Source organism: Patella vulgata, chromosome 7 (genome assembly GCF_932274485.2).
Source record: "Patella vulgata chromosome 7, xgPatVulg1.2, whole genome shotgun sequence".
NCBI classification, from domain to species: domain Eukaryota; kingdom Metazoa; phylum Mollusca; class Gastropoda; family Patellidae; genus Patella; species Patella vulgata.
The window spans coordinates 67,204,297-67,216,703 of record NC_065885.2 but is presented as its reverse complement, the minus strand read 5'-3'; the positions used below and the strand labels follow the sequence as shown (position 1 = coordinate 67,216,703).

The 12,407-nt window shown below is 38.1% G+C and overlaps 1 long non-coding RNA gene across 1 annotated transcript; it reads left to right on the top strand.

The window, feature by feature from the left end:
* Positions 1–6,543: 6,543 nt before the first annotated feature.
* LOC126827810 (uncharacterized) lies at positions 6,544–11,377 on the top strand. Its single transcript, XR_008788673.1, has 4 exons — positions 6,544–6,594; positions 7,939–8,259; positions 9,054–9,120; positions 10,609–11,377. It is a non-coding gene; the product is annotated as an uncharacterized LOC126827810 (long non-coding RNA).
* Positions 11,378–12,407: the final 1,030 nt, after the last annotated feature.

Here is a 12,407-nt window from a genome sequence, read left to right as displayed (position 1 = left end):
TGGCGTGTACATAAAAAAATTCTAAAACAACACTTGTTATGAGGAAAGTGTAACGGTCGAGTGCTTTATCCTTTATCACCAGATGATAGGATGGGATGGGAATTCAAAGCGTGAGATAATGATATAGACACGTGACCTCACAATAAATGATTTGCCTTCATCAAAAAAAAAAAAAAAAAAAAAAAAAAAAAAATTCACAACACTTATTCTCCATATTATATTTGCAAAACTCTTTTTTAGGCTCTCATTTTGCTTCATTAAAGTTTCCTGTCTAAATCGTGCTTAACTGATTTTATTTGCATATAGTAAAACTAAAATGTAGCGTATACTATAGTAGGTACATGTATTTAGAGTGTTTTTATGTGAAATGCCAGTTTCTGTGCATTGTCAAAGTGACCCCTGGGTACCCCAGATATACGCCAAAATGACGATAGAGACCAGGTATTTCACCAACAAAATTTTTAAGGCCGGGAGAAGAGAACCCACAGCCCGCCCCCACCAAAAAAAGATACATCGTCTCAGGAGCCCGGCAAACCCCCACCTGCAAAAAATCCTGGATCAGCCCCTGCAATGTCCAGACCCACCAATAGATAATAGAGGAATCATCAAAAGCTTGCAGTACACAAACTTGCTTTTTATCAATCAGAGAGAGAGAGAGAGGGGAGAGAGAGAGAGAGAGAGAGAGAGAGAGAGAGAGGGAGAGAGAGAGAGAGAGAGAGAGGGAGAGAGAGAGAGGGAGAGAGAGAGAGACTAATATGTGGTTAATGTATACAAATAGAGACTCAAACAAGGGGGAAGTTTAAAGGAGGTAAATCGCTATTATTTTGGCACCCAGAAATGCCAGGTCATTACGGTTCGGGACTAAATTATGGTTCAATATTTTTAAAGATAGTCGAGAAAGAGGGGAGTTTAAAGAATCTAAATCTCGATTCTTTGGCACCTAGAAATGTACATAAATGGACCGCAACCCATATAATAATGTAATATGAATGTATATAAACCGATTTACTGTAATTTCTAATCAGTTTTCGGCGAAATACGCGAAGAGTCTGAACTGAATGACTGTCTTTGGCGTTAGTTATTCCAGTCAACCCCGACTGTCTTCCCTTATGGAATATGTTTAGCCTCGTTCGTCGAGTCGCTCATTACAAATGGCATTCTGAGATCCGATTCGTGTGCCAAGTTTAAAATTTTCATTGTGTCTTAAATATTGCATATCGGAAGCCCATATTTTCACGGTAAGATAACAACATCAATGTAGATTTAAATTGCACAATAAGTTGTGTTTGCAATGTCGAAGACTGTGGATGATATTGAATTAAAGGCTTGGCTACTTTAATATTTTACGTCATTTGAAAGGAATATTACGAAATGTGTGAGTTAACATTCATATCATAAGGAAGGGATTTATATTTATAAGGAAACGATTTTAACTAAAAAATCATAAAACATTCAATACAATTTGGAAGATTAACAATGATTAAGAATTGATTGAATATAAAGCATAAAACGGTATTATGTTCATTATTTGAAACTTTATGTGCTTTATAAACTTGTAGGCCCCGTGCTTCATATCGAACAGAATACCGGACCGTTGTAACTATGGTAAACAAGATATGGTATTTTCTACTCGTGTATATTTTTGTATGGACCAATGTTGGTAAGCATATTTTCTTGCTTTTTGTATGGACTATAGGTAAGCGTCTGTTCTTGTGGAGAGCCACGGTGGCTAAGTGAGTAAGACGCTGGCTCGCTAGCCTGTAGGTCACGGGTTCGATCCCGGTGTTGGCCTGAAAGTTCATCCCGGCATGGTTTGCGCTTGTCAGCATTCTAGTCGTAGGGATGGGCCGGTACACATTGCCACCGCAATCTGGGAATCGAAACCATGCCCCTTGATTCATTTTGACGGGATAAACCATTCGGCTGGCTAGCCCCCCACCCCACCCAACCCCACCCCAACTTCCTTTAGTTCAAAATGTATTCTATTCAAATATCAAACTAAAATTTTAGTATAAATTTTGGAAACACTGGGGAAAGAAATGTATTGCATATGTGTAGAACAAAACATGGTTTTCGGCGAGTTACGTCAAGTTGCGCTGCCATGAACGCCTGATTCCAGTGACAAAGGATTTGCTCACAAAAGGATAACGTAACGAGAGTAATTTAGGAAATGAAATGATTACATGGGACCTAAATCTTGCATCCCATCCGAAGGACTAAACGTTGTCCCGTGGGTCCCGGCGCTCTGTCCTGCACCACTGAAAAGGGGTAACCACGCAGGAAAATCTCAATGAACTTTCGCGGCCAATACCGGGATCGACCAGGCTATCTCCGTGTTAGCGAGCCAACGCGGCTAGGATATCACATCACTTTATAATTAATTGTCTATAGAAGACTAATCTGATTAAAATACAGATCTATATTTCGTTTCGTTTTGTTTTTTTTATACTTTCGATGTCCTACACTACATGAAGATCTGACAAGTTGTACTCGAAGGTCGTGTCAGGGGGCGTACGAACGGCTGTTTACCCTATGACGTTAGACATTGATTAATCAATTGCCGTTGGCGTTTCTAGTGGTTTACCCACAGTTCCGTGCATGGCACGCCAAGAAGTCGCCGTAACAGACCGTTTCATTGGCTAATCCCTCACTTCAACCAAAACGCCGGTAATATTACAACTCTTCCAGTTCCTAGTGTAGTAAAGACAAGTAAAATAAAATTTTGGACTATAAAAAACGAAACGAAATAGGATCTGTGTTATAATCAGATTGAGAATTACAATAATATTCTAGCCAGACACAAATCTGGGGCTAACAAGAAGTTTAGCAGAGAATAATGCCACACTTCGGATGTGGTAAACGATTTGATGGCACCGCTTTCCCGTATCCGAGGACGGTATATTAATAGAGAAACAGGCGACGAAGAGTTGAGAAGAAATTTATTTAAGGCGGTTGAATACACTTGCGTATGAGCCCACAGAAAGCTTCGAGTAATCATATTTGAATAACTCTATGGGTGATGATACCCGAGGAAAGGGAAAGTTTAATATCATACGTCATTTGACCGGCATGTTACGAAATGTGGGGATTGACAATTCATAACATATAATGATAAGGAAAAGATTTATAATTATATGGAAATAATTTTAACTATAAAAAAAACAACAAAACGATTCAATACGATTTGGAAGATTACCAATGATTTTGAATTCATTTCATATAAAGCATAAAACGGAGAGATTATGTTCATTTTTTGAAACTTCACGTGATTTTTACACTTGTAGTGTTCATGCTTTATATCGAACAGATTCACGTGTAATATAGACTTTAACAGGTGGAACTATGGTATACAAGATATGGTATTTTCTACTCGTGTATATTTCGGTGTGGACCGAGGTTGGTAAGCTTATTTTCTTGCTTTCTATGGACTAGTGTTTGGTAAGCGTCTTTTCTTGCCCACTTTCTACCGATGTAAGCATAGGGGGAAGAGAGAGAGAGAGAGAGCCTGTTTCGTGTAGGAGCTATAGCAAAATTAAGAGACAAGGAATGATATATTATAGATATGTATAGTCTAAAAATCATATCCAAAACCTTTACGATGATGGATAAAAAACGTCCACCCGATACAGATGTCAGAGGCGGATCCAAGGGGGGGGGGAGGGGCGCCTAATTTTCGACAATGCCCTTTTTTACTGCTGAAAGTGCCTTTTCTCAGACTCAAATATGTCCGTTCCCGACCCTGTGCACGGATCCCAAATGACTCAAACCATCGACTCAAACACACTAGGGATCTGGATGCCGGTACGGCGGAAATAACGGACGCCATACCCCGCTTCTACGGTGAGGACCTTCCCAGTCGCTCTACATTCGACCAAGAGCTTCGACTATGGCACCGCCACTGGTCGACAGAAACTCAACCGCCCTCAACAATTGCGGACACTTTGAAACGCTTGATTACGGACGACATCGGTCACTTATTTCCAAACGTAACGCGAGTTCTAAGCATCATATTGACTACATGCGCCACCAGTTCAACCGTGGAAAGGTCGAATTCTGCACCCCGTTTTGTGAAGTCCGATTACCGTTCAATGATGTCCGAGGAGCGATTCAATGCCCTCGTGCTTCTTTATGTACATCGGGATATAAAACTCGATTACCAAAAAATAATCCACAGTTATGCCTTGAAATTTCCGAGACGAATGTTGTTCGTAAATCCTATATATTCCGTATTTAAGGAGTGAAATATACCATTTTAATAATAACTCGCTCGCCTTGCCAATTTTCGAGTCGCATGTTCAACTGACTTTTTTGCTCGATTTTAAGGCTCTTTTTCAACGATTTCAGAACGTTTAATTAGACGAAAGTATCAGCCAAATAGCTCTTGGAATGGCTACAGATGCAAGGAAATGACGGATAATTTTCTTGGGGGACCCCCCCCCTCCCCAAAAAAAACAACCTCTCAGCGGCGTTCCCCGTCTCCGCGGTCAGTGCCCTCATTTTGCGGCGGCACCCCTCTTTTCAAAATTCCTAGAGCCGCCCCTGGATGTGGTCATTTCAGGACTAACATATAGTTCAATTTGCTTTGAATTATTTGGTTTGCGCGTAGGGTCTTTAGCAGTGGAAGAAAACCGGAGGACCTAGAGAAAACCCACGAGGTTACTGGTGACCCTACACCTTGCCACATGCAAACTGGGATTCGAAACTACGCCACTTGATTCAACGTTCACGGGTTAAATCATTCGGCCACCCAACCCCCGCCTTTCTGAAATTTTAGTATACATTTGAGAAATACTGGGAAAACAAGCACATTGTATATGTGTCGAACAATAGCATGGTTACCGGGGAGTTACGTCAATTTGCGAGGTCATAACGCCAGATCTCCGGGTTATCGAGCCAACGTCTTACTCACTGAACCAACGTGACACATCAGTATACATGTCGAGATAAAACAAATATGTTGAGATAAAAGCACTAAAAAATAGTAAGCTTCAATCGACAACACACTGCTTCAATACCACGTGACAGTTTATTTTAAAATCTTTTTATGTTTGACAGCGTTTTACTGATCAGTTCCACAGACATGACACGTAAATAATTTTCTTCGCATATTACAGATTATCGAGAACCTATTAGTAGTATTTATTTATATTTTTCAGAATGCGGATTTCAATCCTGTGAAGTTCAACATGGTTTGTAATTTATAATATTTTGTCAGGCGCATGCCCCCCCCCCCTCGCTCATGTGGGGAGAGCGACTGTCAGTAGGAGAGCGAATCTATACAGGAGGGACCACTGATGACTGAAGGATTGATATTGACTGAAATTTTACGTCTCGGTCTAAAACTTTTGCCAAAATTTATTTTGATCATCAAGACTGTCGTTTAAGTTGTCGCAAAGCAATTTATTGTATCCTTGTTTCTTGATCCTACACATTTCTTTGAAACTGTTTTTACACGTGTTGTATGAGAAGAGGTGGGCTTTGTTATTATTAACAATATTATTAAGGTGATGTGATCGTTGAGACGATTTTGACCCTAAAAAGACAAGTTTTGCTGAGTTAATTGAATCAACGCACTATATTGTGTGTTGACTTTTCGGTTTAAAAGCACAGGTTTGCGTTAATATATAGCTGTTCTGAAGCATTGTCAACATATTCCATTTCGCCGTAGTTTATGCCGACATAGCGCATGGTCATAAACGGAATATGTTGTTGCGGCAGTTTTGATTTGAGTGACTTTTACGAGATGGTATATGATGTTGTTGCTATTTCTGTCCTTTGATTGTGAGTGTTGACTCCGTTGTCAGATCGTACGTGAACACATGATCACCAATAATCAGTTTGTCAAACTTTAAGAAAGCTTTTACATTTACATTGTTCTCTTTCGCCTCAATGAGTTTTGGTATAATGGCTCTACGCACATCACGAATTCGTTTACTAAAATCTTCAGAAACCTTCAGATTACAATCGCCCGAATTAATTTGAGATCTAGCACTTCTTAAGACAACATCTCTATCTTTCAATTTGTTGAAAACAACTAACATTGGCCTGGGTTTGTTAAGCTTTGGTTGTTTTCTTATAGGATACGTGTTTTTTTTAAACGTAATTTATAATTATTCTTCAATATTTTGAAATTATTTTCAGTTTTAATATTTAATGAGATAGAAATGTTTCCCATAAAACGCTAAAACGAAACAAATGGTCAATTTAAAATTTATGTTTTAGTTCCATATGTAGACGTTTGTAACAATAAATCACTGACCAGAAGTACAGTGTATTTATCTAGTATTATCTATAAAGATAATGGACTTGGTGGAAACGCTCAAGGTTGTAGATGTACTGTACAGCCAAAAGGCAAACAACAAAAACAGACTATAACTATGGCGATTTCACCAGTAAATGAACACCCTTATGGATGTCAATATCAACTTAATGTTACACATAAAATGAAAACTGGGGAATTTGCCTGTAATAGATTTGGTAACGAAACTTATAATATAGTACCAGGAGATGTTATATATATGGAGTTGGTGCCAGGTATAATACCAAAGGAACAAGGTGGATTTGCTATTTATTTCAAGATCAGTACTACACAAGGTAAACCATAAGTAGTTATTTTAGAGAGAGAGAGAGAGAGAGAGAGAGAAATTCATAAGTTATTATATTAATTTGGCCTATTCGACTGTCTGCGGTTAAGTTCTATTGATATAAAGATAATTTCTCCTTGATCAAATATCTAAACAGACACAAGGATATGGTACAGGGGTGTTTTGGAGGGTACGCCCTGGTAGGCTCGTTGTAAAATTATGACAATTGTAAGAATATAACATCATTTCTAATTGTAAGAATATAACACCATTTCTAATTGTAAGAATGTGATACCACTTCTGATTGTAAGAATTTAATGCCACTTCTAATTGTAAGAATTTAATGCCACTTCTGATTGTAAGGATATGGCGCCACTGCTAATTGTAAGGATATGACAAAACGCCTGAATTTTAAAGCTGTTATACAACTTTTTGATTCCCCTTCATATAGATATGGATAACAAAACAAACATTCGATTTAACTATAATAGTGACGAGTTTCGTACACAAAGCAGGTTATTCGTCCTTCTCTGCCCATCTCGGTCTTGCGCGCTATATCATAAGGTCTGCAATTGAGTTAACTGCCGTGGTTTCGATTCCCCGGTTGTAAGTGACAAGGAATAGGATCGCTTGTCCAGTCTTATGAGTTTTATCCACGTCCCCCGGTTTCCTCCCACTGCTAAAGACCCCTACGCGAAAGTGAATTATTGAAATAAAATTGAACGATATGTTAGTTCCGAAATGACCTAGTTTGTGTCGAGTGGACGTTAAACACCATTTCTCTCTCTCTCTCTCTCTTGCAACGAAAAACTGGTTCAACCCTGTTATTAGAACTGTCGTTTGAATTCTACACTGGTTAAATTGCTAATAACTTCTTATTAGTCTGTAAACATTAACTTACGAACATATTTGGCTACCGACAACCCCCCCTCTCTCTCTCTCTCTCCCCCCCCCTCTCTCTCTCTCTCTCTCTCTTATATAAATTTTTGAGATGATGTGTATAATATGTATACCTATAATATATCTTACCTTCTGTTTGTAATATATGATAGGTATTGATACAGGTTCTTATCGGTGATTATCGGTGATTAGTACCACTCCTACATTACAAGTGTCTCAACACCGAACTTTTTAATTAAATATACAACTGACTGAATACGGTTCTAGTTGTGTTTGTGTCAGATTTTACCATGTGTACTAAATAATGTTCTCTGTATTTTGTTTGTTTTTTATGGAAGAATCAGCTCGCTGAGTTGAATTGTCGGAGCTATATAAATTAATTATTATTATTAATTATTATTACAACAAACATGTCCAAATAATACAATAATCAGAGATCTTTTTTTGTCTAAAGGTTCTAAGGTTACTCTAGCATGCAACGACGCTATAACAACTGATGGGACTTCCGGTACATCTTCCACCAGTGAGCTTACTACCACTACAACAGCATCTTCCACCAGTGAAGTTCCTAGCACTGCAACAACATCTTCCACCAGTGAGTTTCCTAGTACTATAACCACACCAGCATCTTCCACCAGCAGCACCGAAACCCCCAGTACGTCAGATAACCCTTCTACTATAACTGCTACCCATAAAACTTCAACAGAAAACAAAAATAATATTTCTACACCCAAAGAAAATGGACAGTTCCAAAAGGACAATGATTCTCCAAAACGTAAGTATTAGTAGAAGATAAATGTGGCCATATGTTTGGAATTCTCGTCATAGTTATCCTGATTTACAACTTTTTAAAATTTCCTTGATATCAGATAATGTACTAGATAGTCAACCTTAGTTAAACTTAGGGGCGGATCTTGACGGGGGTTTGCCCCACCCCACACTGCTCAGTTACATACAAAATTATAAAACAACACTTTTATGAGGTACATGTAAGTGTCACGGTCGTGCGCTTTATCCTTTATTATCAGATGTTGGGATCGGATGGGCATTCAAAGCGCGAGATAATGATATAGACATTATGTGATATCACTACACGGTGATCCAAATAATTCATAATAAAAATTGACGTCAAACGGGGTGTTGAATTTCTCTCTTTAAAAAGTTTAGTGTGTATGTATGTCTACGAACTCGACACAAACTAGGTCATTTCGGGACTAACATAGGGGTCTTTAGCAGTGGGAGCAAACCGGAGGACCCGGAGAAAACCCACGAGGTTGTATAGGCGACCCTACTCCTTGTCACGTACAACTGGGGAATCGAAACCACGCCAGTTGCTTTAATGACTGACCTTATGATACAATGCGCACGTGCTAACCATTCGGCCATCCAACCCCACCCAGTTTAGACAAACAAATTTACTCAAACGTCCTAAATATTACAACATTATAAACAGCCATTCTGATCAGATGGGGAAATGTTGGACCCGGAAAAATTGGATTAGATTCGTCTATACACAGGCTTAAGGACATTGGCATAGATGAATATTACATGAATATTTATATATTACAGTATATGGTATAGTAGGTGGAAGTGTTACTGGAGTGGTTATTATAGTAATAATTATTACACTAGTCTGGTAAGAAATATTCTGATTGTATTTCAATTTGATGGTTTAAATCACTAAAGGCCAGTTCTCAGTTGCTTCGATATGCACACAACAATCGTAAACAGTTGTCGTTGTTTCGACATTCACACCACAGTCGTAAACTGTTGTCGTTGTTTCGATATACACGCAGCAATCGTAAATAGTTTGTAAAAATAAAAAAAAAATTAATCAAGTCTGGCGACGCCCTTGATCGTATCACCCACGACTAAAGTATACATGTATGGCCTGGCACTCTAGGATGTCAAAACAGATGAATAAACTTTTTGTTCAAAACGTTAACAGGATAATTTCATATTAAAAAACCCTACTTGATTTATTTCACTCTTTAATTGATAGCCGCCATCCTCTGTAATTAGATATATCAACACTGATGAATAAACTTTTTATTCAAAAATTTAATTTCAAATTTGAGAAAAAAAAAAAAAATATCACCAGCTTATGGAGTGTTTGTGTCTCAGCTGATTCATTACGCGAGAGCTTGTTCCTTTTATTCTGATTTTTTAAGTAGATCGAGGCATTTGTCATCTAAGCTTCAACTACAAGGATACTTGCGCACTAAACTTATTAAAACCTTTAAAAAGTTTTATGGCCGTCATATTGATTTGATTGGTAAATATAACGTGTCTCTCTCGGCTATTATTCTAGATATATTTAATTGACACGTATACTATTACTATCTCCCTGATAATGTCTACTACATCGTTAACACAGTTCATCGCGTGCATTTTGCATACCGATAGTTCATTGGCCAATCACGCTATTTTACCGACATTTCACCTAATAGTGAGGATGCAGCTATGGCGAGTGTGGCGCCAGGCAGGGTAAGCTTACTTATCCGGACACCTGTTACCACTGTTTGTCGTGTATTTTGTACACGAGGAGCAGTCCATTTGCTGATTACACTATTTTGCTTGAATACACTATTTTACCTATAACGTTTTTTAGGACTTCGAATTCTGCCTTATGGTTTGGATTGTTCGTACCTGGTTTTATTTTATTATTATACTCTTCCATTGGAAGCTGCCATCCTCTCTAAAGGAGGCCCAGAGACATAGCATCCTCTTCTCATCACGTGACCGACATTAAAGATGCATTATGTAAGATCTAGATACAGAGTTGAAAGTTCTCGCTATAATAGTTTACAAATAGATAATGGACAATGAATATTCTATTACTGTCAGTTAAATTACTATAAATCGTGACTGTTTGATATTGTAACGTATATTGTAACGTATATTGTCGTAGAAGCGATACTTAATAACCGAGACTATCTCTCGTTAAATTTTTAAAAATCCCGGGTTTTCTAATCCATTTAAATCTCTGCCATCGGATCCTTTGACAGTTGATTATAAGACTGTCATGTTAATAAATGTCTAAACAATAATTTATATAAAATTTGAAGACAAAATAAAAATTAGCTCTTACATAATGCATCTTTAATTGATTGTTTATTTGTAGTTTTATCAGGAAACAGAAAAGAAATCACCTTGAGAAAGACACCGTGACTGTTGACGACAGACCTCGTGACTATGTGAACATTGTTGCCAAGGACAACATGGTTTATAGTGGTGAAGATACCGTTGAATATAGCCTAGAAACCAACCCAAATAGTAATGGAAGAGTTACCCTTAACAACAGAGAAAAAACCAATTCTGAACGAGGAAACATCGTTACCAATCCAAGTCCCATTTACTATGAATTGGAAAGGGATTTTGATGTTGGGGCCTCTTCGTTAAATGATAATCAGTCAGATATTCCTCAGGCTACGGTTGCCAATTCAAGTCCCGTGTACTATGAATTGGAAAGGGAATTTAATGTTGGGACATGTTCGGTAAATGATAACAATACTAAATCTGTTATTCCTCTAGCTACGGTTTCCAGTCCAACTCCCGTTTACTATGAATTGGAAAGAGATTTTGATGATGGGGCCTGTTACTAAATCTGGGATTCCTCTGGCTACGGTTGACGATATTGACGATGTGGTAAACCCCTGCTGAAAATCCTACAATTCCAGATGTTTCCAAAGATGGACACACAGCTTCATCAAGTACCAAAGATGAACACACAGCTTCATCAAGTACCAAAGATGAAATGTGTATTACAGGTGGTGACAAATTGTATAATTGTAGAATAAAACCAATCAATTTAACAATAACAATGAAAATCTATATATCAGAGCCAGCTCCGACATCTGAAACGTTGACGTTTATAATCATTATGAGTATTCTGACGAAGATAAATAAAAAGTCTAACGACTCACAATGTACCTTTGGCTGCTCAATATGTCTTCTGTACGTCCTCACATCCACTGCCCCTGTGACCCGCACTTTTAGTCCTCTCCTCACAACTAAGTCAGAAAATATGCTTCCCCACACCAAAGTAGAAAACCCATCCTTCCCAATTCGTACAGGAAATATATATATTGCTTTTATAAAGTGGTTACAGTAGTCTTCTTCTCAGTCGACACTAACATTACCCCACCCCCACCCCACCCCCACGCGAGAGCTTGTTCCTTTTATTCTGATTTTTTAAGTAGATCGAGGCATTTGTCATCTAAGCTTCAACTACAAGGATACTTGCGCACTAAACTTATTAAAACCTTTAAAAAGTTTTATGGCCGTCATATTGATTTGATTGGTAAATATAACGTGTCTCTCTCGGCTATTATTCTAGATATATTTAATTGACACGTATACTATTACTATCTCCCTGATAATGTCTACTACATCGTTAACACAGTTCATCGCGTGCATTTTGCATACCGATAGTTCATTGGCCAATCACGCTATTTTACCGACATTTCACCTAATAGTGAGGATGCAGCTATGGCGAGTGTGGCGCCAGGCAGGGTAAGCTTACTTATCCGGACACCTGTTACCACTGTTTGTCGTGTATTTTGTACACGAGGAGCAGTCCATTTGCTGATTACACTATTTTGCTTGAATACACTATTTTACCTATAACGTTTTTTAGGACTTCGAATTCTGCCTTATGGTTTGGATTGTTCGTACCTGGTTTTATTTTATTATTATACTCTTCCATTGGAAGCTGCCATCCTCTCTAAAGGAGGCCCAGAGACATAGCATCCTCTTCTCATCACGTGACCGACATTAAAGATGCATTATGTAAGATCTAGATACAGAGTTGAAAGTTCTCGCTATAATAGTTTACAAATAGATAATGGACAATGAATATTCTATTACTGTCAGTTAAATTACTATAAATCGTGACTGTTTGATATTGTAACGTATATTGTA